General features: G+C 37.6%; 1 pseudogene; it reads left to right on the forward strand.

Annotated features, from left to right (window-relative positions):
- Nucleotides 1-2,461: 2,461 nt before the first annotated feature.
- Nucleotides 2,462-3,462, forward strand: LOC119523616 (annotated as a pseudogene).
- The last annotated feature ends 14,522 nt before the right edge of the window (nt 3,463-17,984 follow it).

Consider the following 17,984-nt stretch of genomic DNA (forward strand, 5'->3'; position numbering starts at 1 on the left):
TGTTTCCCCTCGCCGGCCGGGAACCGGGGACCGAGCGGGGCAGCGCCGGACACATACTGATGGAAGAAGTCAGTCAGGATTTTGCTTGATGTCTCAGCTGAGCCTAATATCGGGAACCTTAAATTTTAAGTTCAAAGTTGAAAGTAGTACAGGCTATTTAGCTAAATTCCCACTAACAAGTTGTTGATTATTTATATACTTCTCTCTAACCCATGATCTGTTGGCTTTTCTCTGGACCTGCTAATGCAGTACTTCCAGACTCCTTGTTAACTGCCCTCATGTTCCAACTTCTCTGAAATTTCCTAGGCACATTTCATATATGCTCATGAGTTCATCTTCTCGATGGTTGATTGTATTTTCTGTGTTCTCTATGCTCTGTCTCTTCAGCCTCCCAAGAATAAACACTACTGCTTTTTCTTGTGCCCAGAGAGGATCACTTCTACTGGACACCAGCAACTCCCTGTGGGCACTGCTGTCTCTGACAGGATTCATTAGCATATCTGCTCAGTACTACTATTCATACCATAATGGTGCATGTTCTCTGGATTCCTCAGTATTCCTGAATCACCCTATAATCAGTGTAGAAATGAAGAGAAGGATTCTTTCCTATGTAAATGTAGATTTTTTTCTGCATGTGAATACTCCAAAATATTTCAAATCTTTTAATAAAGCTGTTCCTTTATGCTTTCCCCCCTTCTTACAGTGAATCCCAACCACCATCATCCACAACATGCTTCAGTCTACGAAGTGGAGTCTGGAGACAAATCTAAGTGATATACACCAGGCTACATAAATAATCACATGCCATCAAATCTTTCTTAACTTAGGATGATGACTCAGCCCTACATGGCAATAGATTCATGGCCCAGATACATAAAGAAAGTGGAGGTACCTGGAATATCAGTGATGCCATTCTATGATTTTAAATGGAGTTGCTAATGTGTACATGAATGGTGGGTGTAGGATGGGGGAAAGGGGTGATCAGAAAACCCACCAGGTTAGCGTGTTTTCAATTTGACCTTTTTTCCCTATCACACTAACCAACATCAGGCTGACTATAAAAACAGTTATGTAAAGACAGCATGATGCTATTCAACAGTTCTCAGTGTGTTTTCATCTGAACTATTCACATGTACAGAACATTTCCTTATAATTGTCTTACACCCTACAGTGATTCTCAAGGAAGTTGGGTAACACATGCCGGTTGGGGGTGGGAGGGGAGGAAGTGGGGGTAGGTGAGGCATAGAACACATATCAGAGAATCAGGATTGGGGGGGTGCATGTATAATTTGAAAAATCCCAGTCCCTGTACATTTTTACAGGATCCCACCTCTACCCTTGCTTCTGTTGGAAAAGAGCCTTGGCCATTTTGGGATATCATGTTTTTTTCATCTCCAATCCATGTTGTTCTTTTAATCCTTATTTTACTTTGATTTTTGGACTTTGCTCTTTGTCTTTGTTTATGAGTTGTGCTCTACAAAGGTTTTGCATGTTTATATAGTAAGATTTATCTTATCCTTCAATTGCACCTGACTTTACAAAGTTCTCCCCCAAATCAGATACTTGAAATAGTAGAATATAGTGGGACTTAGACCTGCTTGAGTTCAAATTCTACTCCTGACACTGATTAGCTATGCTACCTTCAAGCAAGTTTCTGACTCTCTGGGCCTCAGTTTCTTCATGTGTAAAATATGACTATCAATAATAGTACCTACTTCACAGTGTTGTGGTAATAATTGCATGATATAATATTTGTAAGGCTCTTTGAATACTCTCTGGTACATAGTAAGCACTGAATAAAAATGGTAGCTATTATTATTGATAGCTATATATTTCTGTTTTTCTGGATTGAGTATGTTATTATTATCTCTTTTGCTCTCTTGGGGTTTATTTTGTATAGCAACAAGGTGAGTGTTTTTCTCTTATTTTTCAAAAGATAATTACCCAAGCAGATTTTTTAGAATTAATCCTTCCATTCTCCAATAATTTGATAGTCCACTTTCACCACATACTCCTTATAAGTTCTAGGGTTTGTTTTCTGTTATCTAATTTGTTCTAATGATCTGGTTATTCTTTCACTAGTATCATACTGTTTTTAATACAGATGTTTTAAATAAATTTTAATGACTGATAGATTTCTCCTTTCCTCTTTCTTTCCCCCTAATTAGTTCTTAGGTATTCTTGCCTTTTTACTATTCACAATAATTTTTAGAATAATTCTGTCACGTTACAAAAAAAAAAAAAAAAGAAAAGAAATGTGGCCGGGAGCGATGGGCGCCTCCCTGCCTGCGTCACTCTGTCCTGGGCTGGCCCGGGGCTGACGCGGCGCGCAGGTGCTGGGCCCTGCCTCGCAGGCCATGGGGAAAGGGGCGACGTGGGGCGCCGCCGGCCCTTCCCGGGGCGCCGCGGCAGCGCTTGGCGCTCGTAGTGGCGGCAGCAGCAGCTGCAGCCGTAGTGGCCCGGCCGAGGCGGCTGCTAGGGCAAGGGCGCGGAGTGCACCTCCATGGGGCTGGCTGGGCTGCAGGAGAATGTATTTACCGGGCAATCAAAGATCTATTCCTACGTGAGCACGAACAAATGCTCTGGAATGCGTTCTCCCCTCTGGAATGCGTTCTCCCCTTCAGTTGCACATCACGAAGTCAAATGACAGGAGAAACCAATAGCCGCGATCTGCAGGAAGCGAGAAGAGAAAAGAAACACTGGGAACGCCAACACTGAGCGCCATGAAGTCCGTGGAACAGTAGATCAAAGACGCCAGGATAGGCCCCCTGGCACCTTTTCCAAACCAAACATCTGAAGCAGCAGAACCTCCCCAAACTCCCAGCTCGTCTTTTGATTCTCCCAATGCAGCTGTCACTAAGCAAACTCTGAAAAAGCCCGTCAAGGGCAAACAGGTCCCTCAGAAAAAAGCTCAAGGAAAAACCCAACCGAACCGCAAACTCAGGGATTTTTACCCTGTCCGAAGGATCTCCAGGAAGAGCAAAGCTGCGCTACAGTCTGAAGAAAGGAAAAGAATAGACGAATTGATTGAAAGTGGGACGGAGGAAGGAATGAAGATTGACTTCATCGATGACAAAGGCGGGGGAATGATTGCCACCAAGCAGTTCTCCCGGGGCGGGCGAGTTTGTGGTGGAATACCACCCGGACCTCATCGAGATCACCGACGCCAATAAGCGGGAGGCTCTGTATGCGGAAGACCCCTCGATGGGCTGCTAAATGTACTATTTTCAGTATCTGAGCAAAACGTACAGCGTGGATACAACTAGAGAGACGACTCGCCTGAGACAACTGATCAACCACAGCAAATGTGGGAATTGCCAGACCAAACTGCACGACATCCGCGGCATGCCCCATCTCATCATCATTGCGTCCTGGGACATCGAGGCCAGGGAGGAGCTCCTCTATGACTATGGGGACCGCAGCAAGGCTTCCATAGAAGCTTACCAATGGCTGAAGCATTAACCAGCCCGGCCCTCTGCACCACGCCACACCCCCCTCCACCCCCACCCCATTCACTGGACAAAGTGCCCTCAAAGGGAATTGATTTTTTTTTTACACACTTAATCTTAGTGGATTACTTCAGATGTTTTTAGGAAGTATGTTAAGATATCTTTTCACTGTAGTATCTAAATATCGGTTAACGTGTTTTCAAGGTGGGCTTGAACAGATGAGCTTATATTACCAAAACTTTTATATTATAGTTGTTTTTGTAACTTTTTTGCATACAAGTCAAAAGTTTGTGCTTCCGTGCCTGCAGTCAAAGACTCCGCACAGGTTTTAGAGGAAAGATTCAGACGTGGACTGGGAAGCTGGATGATTCTCTTGCTTGGAGCTGAAGAGTCAGGGCGTCCCCCCACCCCAGGGCGCTGCCCTCAGGGCCTGGTGGAGATGTCTCCAAGCTCTTGTTCTTCTCACGTCTTGACAGGTGCACGTTTAAGTGTATGAATAATTTTTAATAAGGTTTTGCAGTAAGCTAGTCTTCCCCTCTGCTTTTTCGAAAGCTTACTAACCTCGTTGCCCATGACTGCATGCCAGGCATATATTTACTCTTCCACAAGGCTGCCGCTTTTCTTGGCACCTCAGAGTATAAGGGTGGGTAATTAAACTAGATGTGGGCAGGGAAAAGCATTGCTTACTTACCCCTGCCTGGGCAGAGTTTCCTCAAACTGTGTGAAATCTTTATAGAAATGTGAACACTGAATTTATTTAAAAATAATAATAATAATTTTTTTTTTAAATCAAAAAAGAAAGAAACCACAGGGGAAAAAGTCTCATTTGTAATTTAATTGTAATGCATTACACCAAAAAATGAGTATGGAAAGAACTGAAATCTTTACAACATTTAGTATTCTCATCTAGGAACATATCTTTCCACTTATAATGTGTCTTTTTTAAGAACATAATTAGGAAGATGTATGAGGGACCAGTTGTATCCCAGTCCAGTTCTTCATGTAACTAGCTACATGTCTTTGGGTAAATCTCATAATCATTATGTAATTTCTGCTCTGCAGACTTCATGACATTTACATTAAGGTTAAATGAGTTAAGGTAGGCTAAGATATATAGCAAAATAAAAAGTTAAATCTTCATAGAGATGCAAGAAACTTTTGCTATTGTTTTTTATTTAGACTTTGAGAAAAAAAGCCAATTTTGCATCAAAATATTTCCCACCTCATGTAAAAGATCTTGGCAGAAAAAAAAACTAACTCAAAAAAGCAGAATGTCACATGGATCAGAATATTGATTAGGTCTTCAAAAGAACTCTTCACTAAACACTACTAATTTAATGCTAATATTTCCTTATGGTGAAGACATTTCACCTCACCATGGAATCTTTACATTGGACCAAATACAATCAACCTCAAGTTGCAAAAGTCCTCATAAATACTTAAGAGTTTGAAGGGACAATGGAGGTCATCTAATTCAAACCCTTGTTAAGTAGAAATGTCTCTCCTTGAATAATCTCAGTAATAATTAATTCAAAGCTTCATGATTATTAGCAACCTCATTGTTTTAAGATGTACTTATACCAAAATCTGTATTCCTATAGCTTTCTCATGTACACAGGTGCTACTGGGAACAGAAAGGTGAAGAAGCTAATTCTGTCTTGGCAGAAAGTAAGGGAGTGGGAAGGTGTAGTTGGATTGATTCTTGAAGAGGGAGAGGTTAAGTATTCCAGGTTGAAGGAATGTCACTAAAGGTATGACACATTTGGGAGCTCTTGTAAGTTTGGTTCTGCTGAAAAAAAGCATATCATGGGACAACAGTAGAATTTGAGGCTAAAGAAACAGGCAAGTGACAAGTATCTAAAAATGTCTTCTGTGCTTTCTTGAAGAACTTAGATTTTATCCTATGGACAATGGAAAGCCATTAAAGGATTCTTTAAACTCAGAAGTGTTGTCCACATTGTACTCTCTGGACCTACACAAAATCCATCTTATCTTTTTTTTTCTTTTAATCTTTTCCTATTCTTCAGAGTACTTGAAAGTAGTTTCTATGTCTTTCCAGTTCTTTTAAGAATTTCTCATCTCATATACGTATATTTTTTCTAGATTATCTCCATCCTCGTTGCCTTCTACTGAACTCATACTAGTTTATTTAAGGTCATTTTAAATTGTAATACTCAAATTAAATCAGTAATTCAGATGTGTTTTAATGTGGCACAGTAGGGAGGGATTAATTTATATCATTACCTCTATATAAATCTTTTTATAAAGAAGACTAAAATTAGCTTTGGTTTATTTTGGGATTGGAGTAGAGGCCATAGTCTGTCAGTACAGGCTTCATTATGCTGAACTAATGAAGAACTCAGTCACTCGAAGCATTAAAGGTTTATTTCTCAATCAAACTGAATATTCGGTATGGATTGACAGGGAGGACTTTGCTCATCACAGTCATTCAGAGACCCAAACTGACAGAAATTCCACTATCACTCATACTTCCATGATCAATAAGGCAGGAAAAGGGAAGGTGGCAAATTGTGTACTGGTTCTTAACGTTTCCAAAGCAAAACAGGTGTCCTCACCCAAATTCAAAGAGAGTGCAGATGTATATTCCTAATATGAACCTGGAAGGAGGGGAGAACTAGGCTATTTGACCAGTCTTAATGATTACCATCAACTTAAAACTGGATCATAAGGAGTTTGTGACTAATTAAATGCTCCAGATATTTTTCTTTTCCTTTTTTTTTTTGGCACAAGTGGCCATCAATCCAGTTCTTTCTAACATACTTATAAAATCCTTCCTTTTGGTTTAAAGTATTAGTTGAATTTTTACCTAATTGTATTCCATCTACTGCTGTAGTCTGTTAATATCATGTAGAATGATTATTCTGATACATTTGTATTAGTTAAACCCCCCAGTTTAGGGTCATTTTCCAAACAGGCAAACATATAATCTGTCTCCTAAGGAATTTATGGCACTCTACAAGTGACTTCATTTAGTTTGACATTGATCATTATTTATTGATGCTGTTTGGTAAGGCTGTTCAACCAGCTCTCAATCTACCTAACTGTATAACTATCTAAGTCATATTACAATGTATAACAATGAGATTATAATCTGAAACTTTGCCAAATGCTTTGCTCCAATCAAGATATGCAACATCTAACCATTATCTTGGTCCAGCAACCTAGCAATCCTATCAAGAAAGGAACCATTTAGCTTAGTCTATTTTTTGCTCACTGAACCCATATTGATTACTACTGATTATCCCCATTCTTTTCTAATGTTTATAAAATACCTTTTTAATAATTGGTTTCTAGATTTCTCATTGGAAGTTAAAACCGGCAATTTTGGTCTATATTTTCTGAAAACTCTCTTTTATTCCATTTTTGAAATTCAGGAAAGAATGATTATGCTTATTTGTTGCTTAACATGAGTCTTCAATTGTTATTTACTTTGGCACTGATATCATATCTGCAGCTTCTGGGGGACATAGAGACTCATTTAATGCCACCAGAAGCTTTTTACAGCCTCCTCATTTATTGGATTTTAAGTAGAAACTCTATGATGTTTTCTATGATGTTAGTTCCAGATTTTTCAGTTTGGAAGATCATTTTACTTGATGGAGGACATTGTCGTAAAAGAATTCTGAAATAGCTCAAATTTCTCTCTCAGTTGTTAACATTTATCATTTTTCCCATGCAATGGACCTCTTCCTTCATGTTTTTGACTAAGTATTTATCCACTTATTCGTAGAACAGTATTTATATTATTTTGTGTTTATTTTATGATGTATATTTTTATACATACAGTCTCCCTTTTCCCCTCTCCCCATTCCCTGGTAACCTCAAATCTACTCTCTGTCTTTGCAAATACACTATTTCTAGACATCTTTTAGAAGTGACGTAACGCAATATTTTTTCTTATGTATCTTCCTTATTTCACTGAGCATGTTTTCAAGGTACCATGTTGCAGCATCGCTCAGAACTTCAGTATTTCCTATGGCCAAATAATATTCCATTGTATGTATGTACCACATTTTGTTTATCATTTGTTAATGGACACTTGTTTTTTTCCCACCTCTGCTATTAGGAATAATGCTGCTGTGAACACTGTTGTACAAGTATCTGTTTGAATCCTTGTTTTCACATCCATTGAGTATATACCTAGAAGTGGAATTGCTGGGTCATATGTTAATTCTATATTTAGTTTTTTGAGGAACTGCCATATTGCTTTCCAGAGTGGCTACACCATTTTATATATTCACCAACAATGGACAAGAGTTCCAAATTCTCCATATCTTCTCCAAATTTATTTCCCATTATTTTTAATAATAGCTATTCTTGTGGGTTTGAAGTGGTATCTTGTGGATTTGATTTGCATGTCCCTAATGACTAATCATATAGACATATTTTCATATACTTTTTGGCCATTTGTATATCTTCCTTGGAAAAATGTTTACAGGCATATCTTGTTTAATTGTTCTTTGCTTTATTGCATTTCACAGATATTGCATGTTTATTTTACAAATTGAAGGTTTGCATCAACCCTGCATCAAGCATGTCTGTAGTCATCATTTTTCCAACAGCATGGGCTCACATTTTAATTAAGATATTGTACATGGTTTTTGAAGATGCACGATAGACTACGGCATAGTATAAACATACCTTTTATATGTATTGGGAAACCAAAATTCTACGTGACTTGCTTTATTGCAATATTCACTTTTTTTTGGTGGTCTGGAACCAAACTCGCAATATTGCCTAGGTATGCCTGTATTCAAGTCCTTTGCCAAAATTTAATTGGATTGTTTGTATTTTAATTGTTGCCCTGTAAAATTTCTTTCCATAGTCAAATATTAAGCCTTTACCTGATATATGGTTTGCAACTATTTTTTTCCCATTGTATCAGTTGTCTTTTCTCTTTCTTGATAATGTCCTTTCATGCACAAAAGTTTTTTATTTTTATGAGGTTAAATTTATCTATTTTTTTTCTTTTCTTGCTTGTGCTTTTGGTGTCATATCTAAGAATACATTAGCAAATCCCAGGTCATGAAGACTTGCCCCTGTGTTATCTTTTAAGTGTTTTATAGTTTCAGCACTTATATTTAGGTCCTTGATCTATTTTGAGTTAAATTTTGCATGTGCATTCTTCCTCGTGTATATCCAGTTTTCCCAATATAATTTGTTAAAGAGACTATACTTTCCCCATTCCATGTACTTAGCACCCTTACAAAAATCAATTGGCCATAGATGTGAGGATCTTCTTCTGGACTTTCAATTCTGTTCCATTGGTCTGTATGTCAATTTTTATGCCAATACCAAACTGTCTTTTTTTTTTTGCATTTTCTTTTAAATTTTGTATTGTAGTAACCAGTACAGAGCACATACTTTCCCTTTTTAACCACATTCAAGTGTACAATTCAGTGGTATTAATTATATTCACAGTATTGTGCTACCATTATTGACACCCATTGCCCCTCCATTTTCATCACCTCATGGAGAAACTACTTACCCCTTCAGCTATAACAACTTTTTTTTGGACTGCCTCCCCTGCTCTTGGTAACCTACAAACCACCGTCTTACTCTATGAAGTTTTTTTCTTCCAGGTATTTCACATAAGTAAGATCATACAATATTTATCTTTTTTTGTTTGGCTTATTTCACTCAACATGTCTTCAAAGTTCATATATATTGTAGAATACATCAAAAAGTCATTCTTTGGAGCTGAATAATGCTCCATTGTATGCATATACCACATTTTGTTTAACCATTCATCACTTGATGGACACTTGGGTTGTTTTCACCTATGGACTATTGGGAATAATGCCACTATAAACATTGATGTTTAAATATTTGTTTGAGCACCTACTTTCAATTCTATTGGATATATACCAAGGCATTGGGTTCCCAGGTCATATGATAGTTTTATTTTCAAATTTTTGAGGAACTGACAAACTGATTTCCACTGTAATTGCACCATTCTACAGTACTACTGCCAAAGAAGTGTTCCTGTTTCTCTGCATCCCCACCAACACTTATTATTTTCTTGTTTTTTTCTTTTTCTTTTTTAAATAATAACCATCCTAGTGAGAGTGAAGTGGCATCTCATTATGGTTTTGATTTGATTTTCCTGATATGTCGAGTATCTTTTCATGTGCTTATTGGCCATTTGTATAATGTCTTTAGAAAAATGTCTTTTCAAGTCCTTTGCCCAATTTTATAGAGATAATGTCATTTTTGTTGCATTGTAGCAGTTCTCTATATATTCTGGAAATTAAACCCTTTTCAGATATATGATTTGCAATTATTTTCTCCCATTCTGTAGGTTGTCTTTTCACTTTCTTGATAGTGTCCTTTGATGAACAAAAGTTTTAAATTTTTATGAAGTTCATTATTTACATATTTTTATTTTGTTGCTTGTGCTTTTGGTGTCATATCTATTAATTCACTACCAAATCCAAGGATGTGAAGGTTCCACCCTATATTTTCTCCTAGAAATTTCATGGTTTTAGCTCTTGTTTTTAGACCCTATTTAAAGTTAATTGTCATACATGGTGTAAGGTAAGGGTTTAACTTCATTCTTTTACATGTGTTTTCCCAGCAACATTTGTTAAAGAAACCAGTCTTTCCCCAATTAATGTATTTGTCACCATTGTAAAAAATCAATTGGCTGTAGAAGTATGGGATTATTTCTGAAATTTTGATTCTAATCAATTTTTTTGTGTCTATTTTTATACTGGTACCACATTGTTTAATGTCTGTGGCTTTGAAGTAAGTTTTGAAATCAGCAAGTGTGAGATCCAACTTTTTTTCTTCCTTTGCTGTTTGATTTGGCTATTCAGGCCCCCTTGTGATTCCATAAGAATTTCAAAATAGGCTTTTCTATTTTGCCAAAAAGGCAGCTGGGGTTTTGATAGTTATTGTGTTGAATCTCTAGATAGCTTTATTTAATATTGACATTTTAATGCTGTATTCCTATCCACAAACAGAGGATATCTTGCCATTCATTTAATCTTCTTTTATTTCTCTCAGCAAGGTTTTATAGTTTTCAGTGTACAAGTCCTTCATCCCCTTAGTTAAATTTATACCTAGGTATTTTATTCTTTTATGAGCTATTGTGAATGGGATTGTTCTTTTAATTTCCATTTAAGAAAAACTCTTTGGAGATGTATTGAAACAAAATTGATACTTCCCTGTTGATTTTGTAGCCTGCAAGTTTGCTAAATTTATCAGTTCTAGTACTTTTCTTATAAGTTCTTTGAATTTTTCTATATAAAAGATCATGTCATCTGCAAGCAGATATAATTTCACTTCCTCCTACCTGATTTGGATGCGTTTAATCTTTTTCTTGCCTAATTGCTTTGGCAAGGATATCCAACAATATTGAAGAGCAGTGGTGAAAGCAGGCATCCTTGTCTTATTCCTGATCTCAGGGAACCACTGAGTATAAGGTTAGCTATGGGTTTTTCATATATGTCCTTTATAATGTTGAGGAAGTTCCCTTTTATTCCTATATTTCTAAGTGTTGTTGTGAAAGAGTGTTGGATTTTGTCAAAATCCTTTTCTGCAACAATTGAGGTGATCGTGTGATTTTTTCCTCCATTCTGTAAAGGGAGTATAATCCATGGATTAATTTTCTTATGTTGAACCACCCTTGCATTCCTAGGATAAGTCCCACTTGATCATTGTGTAAAATTATGTTAATATGCAGCTGGATTGTATTTGGTAGTATTGTATAGAGGATTTTTGCATCTATGTTCATAAGGGAAATTTCTCTGAAGTTTTATTTTCCTCTAGTGTCTTTATCTGTTTTTGGTATTAGGGTAATGCTAACTTCATAAGATGAGTTAGGAAGATTTCCCTCTTCAGTTCTTCGAAAAAGTTTGAGAAGGATTGGTGTTAATTCTTCTTTAATGTCTGGTGGAATTTACCAGTGAAGCCATCTAGTCCTGGACTTTTATTTGTTGGCAGATTTTTGACTACTAATTTAATGTCTTTACTTGTTATAAGCCAGTTGAGATCTTCTATTTCTATTTAAGTGTTCTCATACCTTTGGTGTTCAGTTCAATTTTTCTAGACTTCTAACTTAGGTTCTATTTAGTTGGTCAGAGTTTTTCACTTCTTGTTTTTTCTGTCTTTTGCACTGCCTCTATGTAGCCTTTTTGTGAGAGGGTCTCCTCAGATATGGTCAACCCCAGTCAGTCTTTCCCAGTCCAGAGAGGCCCAGGTATCAGGGGGAGGATATGGAGTTTCCCTGAGAATGAGACCCCCCTGCAAAGCCTTTAGACTCTGTGCTTTTCCTCTCCTGTACAGTAGGTGGCACTTGCCAGCCCACAGCTCCCACCCCTACCCCTCAGTGTAAGGAGTTATGGAGCCTTTAGTTCTCATAGTGACCCTAACCCTGTCTGGGGCATGGATGACTGAAGTTGGTTTCTGAATTCCAGCCCCTGGCATCTTAGTTCCCCAAAGGAGGGCTGCCACTGGAGCTGGGCCATGCCCTCCTTTCCTTGTGATAGTTATGGCCTTTAGGGAATTTTCTCCCTCACTGGACTTATTGCTTTGTGTCTCAGAGCTATCTTAGCTCTGCTCTTGCTTGGGACTGGTGGCCAATTGCAGGTCTTTGAAGCTTTCTGTAATGGACCACTTAGAATAGTTTTTTTTTAAAAAAAGAGAAAAAGATAAAAAAAAAAAAAGAAAAGAAAAAGAAAAAGAAAGGCTCAGTATAGGCTATTTAAAGAAAAGTGTTTTAGTCTTATTATCTCTTCCTACTGGTTAGTTACTCTGAGACAACTTTAATTCCTCCCTGGCAGTTCTGATGGTCTATTGAAATGCAAAACATTAAGGAGTTGGAGAGCAGTTGAGGAGTAAAGGAGAGACCAGAAAAACCGGCTTTTCAGAGTAGGGCACTGGCTTCCCCAATTTGCATATATGCCTGACTCTGTCTGAGCCCAGCCCTTCTCTGTATTACACTTATGCCCAACTCCAAAAGTCTCTGCTTTTTTTTTCTCTTCCTGTTTTTGCTAGCCCTGTCTCCTCTCCACCAGGCTGACTGCTCCCAGATTCTCCAGTGTCTGGTCTCAGTTTATGGATAGAGTTTTGTTCAGCAGTCTGTTTGTTTATCAGTTCTGCAACTGGGGCCAGGTTTAGCCTCCCTCATGGTTCCCAGCACCAATGTCCGCCCTCAAGAAACCAGCCACAAAACAGTCTGCTGTGTCTGGCAGGGAGGGGTGCAGGCCCCCTGGCCATGAGAACTTACAGGTTTCACTGATCTCAGCTGTTCCATGTGTTCAAGACTGTTATATTACGTGTGACTGATCACAGATTTCTCTATCTGTTCCACACAGTTCCTGGCTATCTACAAGCTGCCCCAGAGGAGTAACTAAAACACACACTTCACCTCTCTGCCATCTTGCCCTGCCTCCATTTGCCAACTCTTTTGATTAAGGAATTTAGTCCACTGACATTCAGTGTCATCACCCTAAAGAAAGTACTTACTTCATCCATTTGGTCTTTTGTTTTTCAAATGTCATATTTTTTTCTTTCTGTCTTTTCCTTTATTGAAAACTCCTTTTCTGTGTACTTGACTTTTGCAATGTATTTGACTGATTCTTATCTCATTAGTGTTTCTCAATGTTTTTAATATATTTTTGTAGTTACCCTGGGGTTTGTATTACACAACCTATATCTATAACTTACTAATTTGAAAAGATACCAACTTGGTTTCAATAGCACACATGTTCCCTGCTCCCATAGCCCCGTTTCCTCTTTTTATGTTGTTTTTGTCCCACATTATCTCTTTATATATTTTGTGTCCATTATCAGGAAATGCACCTTTTTATTGTTCAATTGTATTCTGACTTTTATAGGAATGAAAGAACAGAGTTGTATATTGAAGATACAACACTATTGAGTTTTGCATGGACCCTTTACTTACTGTTACAGATGTTCATCTCTTCACACTACTACAAGTCACTTGCTCCTTTCTTTTCCTTTCAACCTGCAGAACTCCCATCAGAAATTCTTACAGTTTTCCTGATGAAATCCTTCCCTTTCTGTTTATTTGTGAATATTTTAAACTTTCCCTCATTTTTTGAAGGAAAATTTTGCTGGGTAAATAATTTTGGCTGGCAGTTTTTCTATTTCAGTACCTTAAATACACCCTACCACTGCCTTTTCCCCTCCATGGTTTCTTATTAGAAACCATCACTTAGACTTATTGAGGATCCCTCATATGTGACAAATTACTTTTCTTTTGTTGCTTTCAGAATTCACTATATTTGGCATTTGACATTCTGATTACTATGTGTCTCAGAGTAAGTCTATTGAGGATTTATTCTGTTTCCAATACATTGCATTTCTGGGACTTGTATATTTATGACTTTCATAAGAGTTTGAAAATTTTCAGCCATTATATCCTAGAATATTTTTCTGCCCCTTTTCCCTTCTTTTCTCCTTCTGCAACATCCTTGGCATGTATTTTTGTGCAATTCCTGTGGCCACTCAAATCCCTGAGAACTGCTCTACTTTTTCTATCTTTTTCTCTATCTGTTCTTCTGACCATATATTTTCAATTGTTCTGTCTAGTTCCCAATTCTTTCCAGTGCCTGTTCAAATTGGGTGTCTTATGCCACTAGCATATTTTAAAACTCCATTGTTATGTCTTTCATACCCATAATTTGTATGTTTCTTTTTATGATTTCAAATTCTTCTCTATTCTCATGCATTGTCTTCTTTTTAAAATAAATGCAATTTTACCTAGATATATTCACACCCCAAATAATCCATTCAAAGTATACAATAAGTGGCTCACAGTATCATTATATAGTTGTGCACTCATCACTACAATCAATTTTAGAATATTTTCATTACTCCAAAAAGTATAAAAAAGAACACCCAAACACATCCCTTACCACTTATTCCCATATGCACACACACACACACACACACACATATATATATATATATATATACATACACACATATATATGTACTTGGAAGAATACATAAATATATTCTTTATTTTATTATGCATCTGCCCATCCACTGGATCATCACTGATTCCAATCTCTGCCCACATTGTATCCCCTGATAACTTATGCTCCCAAATTCAATTCTTAGCTTTTGCCCATCATTGTCGGTTTATATTAGTGAGGCCTTACAATATTTGTCCCTTTGTTTCTGGCTTATTTCACTCAACATAATGTCCTCAGGTTTCATTCACCTAGTTACATGCTTCACAACTTAACTCCTTCTTGAATCCATTAATTATACTATTGTGTATATACACCACAGTTCACCCTTCCATTCATCAGTTGATGTACCCTTAGGTCACCTCATCCATTGCTAATTGTGAATACTACTGCCATAAACACCAGTGTGCAAATGCCTACTCAGGTCCCTGCTTTCAGTTCTTCCAAGAATATACCTAATAAAGGGTTGCAGGCTCATATGGCAACCCTATACTTAGACTTCTGTGGACCCACTACACTGCCCTCCAGAGGGGCTGCACCCTTCTACTTCCCTACCAACAGTATATAGGTATATCACTGTCTCCCCATCTTTGCAGCACATATTTATTTCTGTTTATTTTTTAAGCAGTTTTATTTACATGCCATACAATCAATCCTAAGTGAACAATCAATAGCTCCTGGTATACTCACATAGTTATGCATTCACCACCAAAATTTATATGGGAATATTTCCATTTCTTCTGCAAATAAAGAAGAGGAAAAAAATTAAAAAAAAATTAAGAGTAGAAAAATAAAAAGAGAAACAACAACAACAACAATCCCATACCCCTCCCCTATATCTCCTGCTTTTTGGCATTTAGCTTTGGTATATTGCCTTTGTTACAATTAATGGAAGGATATTACAATGTTACTGTTAACTATAGACCCTAGTTTGCATTGAGTGTATTTTCCCCATGTACCATCCCATTTTCAACACCTTGCAATGATGACATTTACTTGTTCTTCCTCGTATAAAAACTTTCTCATATTTGTATATTTAATCACTGTTCCAGTTTGCTAATGCTGCCTATTTTGCAAAACACCAGAAATAGATTGACTTTTATAAAGGGGGTTTATTTTGTTACAAAGTCAATTATTGAGGCCATAAAGTGTCCAAGGTAAGGCATCAACAATTGGGTACCTTCACTGAAGTATGGCCTATGGTGTCTGGAAAACCTCTGTTAACTGGAAGGCACATGGATGGCATCTACTCTGGAGCTCTGGTTTCAAATTGGCTTTCTTCCAAGATGTTTCTTTCTAGGCATCTTGGAGTGCTCTCTTAATTTCTCCCAGGCAAACTCTGGACTAGCAAAAGTCTACTTTCAACAGCCATCTCCAAAGTGTCTCTCTAAGCTGTAGCACTGGGATCCTTCTGACTGGGCTATTTTATATGACTCCAGTGATTAAATCAAGACCCACACTGGATGGGCAGGACCACACCTCCATGGAAATAATCCAATCAAAGGTATTACCCACAGTTATGTGCATCACATCTCCATGGAAACAGCCTAATCCAAAGATTCCAATCTAATCATTGTTAATATGTTGGCCCCCATGAGATTGCATCAAAGAATATGGCATTTTGGGGGGCATAATACATCCAAACTTGCACAATCACCATCATTGTCCACTCTAGGTTTTGCTAAACTATACAGTCCCATATTTTAATCCTCCATCTTTCCTTCTGGTGTCATACATGTCCCTAGCCTTTCTCTTTCAACCATACTCACTCTCAACTTTGTTCATTATACTTACAATAATGTGCTACCATCACATAGTATTGTGCTATCTATTTCTGGATCTATAAAATCAACCCTGCTGAACATACTCTGCTCCTTCAGCATCAAATATCCAATCTCTTCTCTTTCTCTACCTCCTGATACCCAGTGTTCTTCACTTTAATGCTTAGAGTTTGCTCATTACAGTTAATTCTTTTTATTGAGACCGTACCATATTTGTCTATTTGTTTCTGGCTAATTTAGCTCAACATAAAGTCCTCAAGTTTCATCAGCATTGTTCTATGTGTCATGACTTTGTTTTGTCTTATGGCTGCATAATGTTCCATTGTATGTATATACCACAGTTTGTTCACCCATTTATCCATTGATGAACATTTGAGCTGTTTCCATCTCTTTGCAATCATGAATAATGATCTATAAACATCAGTTTACAAATGTCCATTCAATTCCTAGCCTTCTATTCATTTGAGTAAATTATTTTTATTTTCTGTATGGAGTTACTGGATCATATGGCAATTGTATACTTAGCTTCCTGTAGAACCACCAAACTGCCTTCCAGAGCAATTGCACCATTCTTCATTCCCACCAACAGTGAATCACTGTACCTCTTTCTCTACATCCTCTGCAGCACTTGTAGTTTCCTGTTTGCTTGATTATGGCCATTCTAATAGGTACGCAATGATATTTCACTGTGGTTTTGATTTGCATTTCCCTAATAGCTAGTGAAGTTGAACATCTTTTCATATTTTTTTATTTTAAATTCAGTTTTATTGAGATATACTGACATACTGTACAATCATCCATGGTGTACAATCAACTGTTCACAGTACCATCTTATAGTTGTGCATTCATCATCCCAATCTATTTTTGAACATTTTCCTACACCAGAAAGAATCAGAATCAGAGTAAAAAATAAAAAAAATAGAACATCCAAATCACCCCCCTCATCCCACCCAATTTTTCATTTAGGTTTTGTCCCCATTTATCTACTAATCCATCCATACACTGGATAAAGGGAGTGCAATCCACAGGGTTTTCACAATCACACTGTCATCCCTTGTAAGCTACATTGTTATACAATCATCTTCAAGAGTCAAGGCTACTGGGTTGGAGTTTAGTAGTTTCAGGCATTTACTTCTAGCTATTCCAATATATTAAAACCTAAAAAGTGTTACCTATATAGTGTGTAAGAATGTCCACCAGAGTGACCTCTCAACTCCATTTGAAATCTCTCAGCCACTGAAGCTTTATTTCATTTCATTTCACATCCCCCTTTTGGTCAAGAAGATGTTCTCAATCCCACAATGTTGGGTCCAGATTCATCCCCAGGAGTCATATCCTGTGTTGCCAGGGAGGTTTACACCCCTGGGAGTCAGGTGCCACATAGTGGGAAGGGCAGTGAGATCACCTGCCAAGATGGCTTAGTTAAAGTGAGAGGTCCACATCGGTGCAACAAAGAGGCACTCATGGGGAGACTCTTAGGCACAATTATAAGCAGGTTTAGCCTCTTCTTGCAGCAACAAACATCACAGGGGCCAGCCACAAGACAGAGGGCTCAGCACATCAAGCTGTCAGTCCCCAGTGTTCATGAGAACATCAGCAACAATCCAGGTGAGTAAGACCAACACCTCTGCATTCTCCCCCAGCTCTTCAGGGGGGCCCTGAATATATATTTTTATTCTCCACCCAAATTACTTTAGGATGTGTTGCTACTTCATTCTAATCTATACAAACCTACCATAGCTCACTTCCTATTCAAAGTTCCATGCAATTGTAGTGTTTGAGCAAAC

This window comes from Choloepus didactylus, chromosome X (assembly GCF_015220235.1).
Source record: "Choloepus didactylus isolate mChoDid1 chromosome X, mChoDid1.pri, whole genome shotgun sequence".
NCBI classification, from domain to species: Eukaryota; Metazoa; Chordata; class Mammalia; order Pilosa; family Megalonychidae; genus Choloepus; species Choloepus didactylus.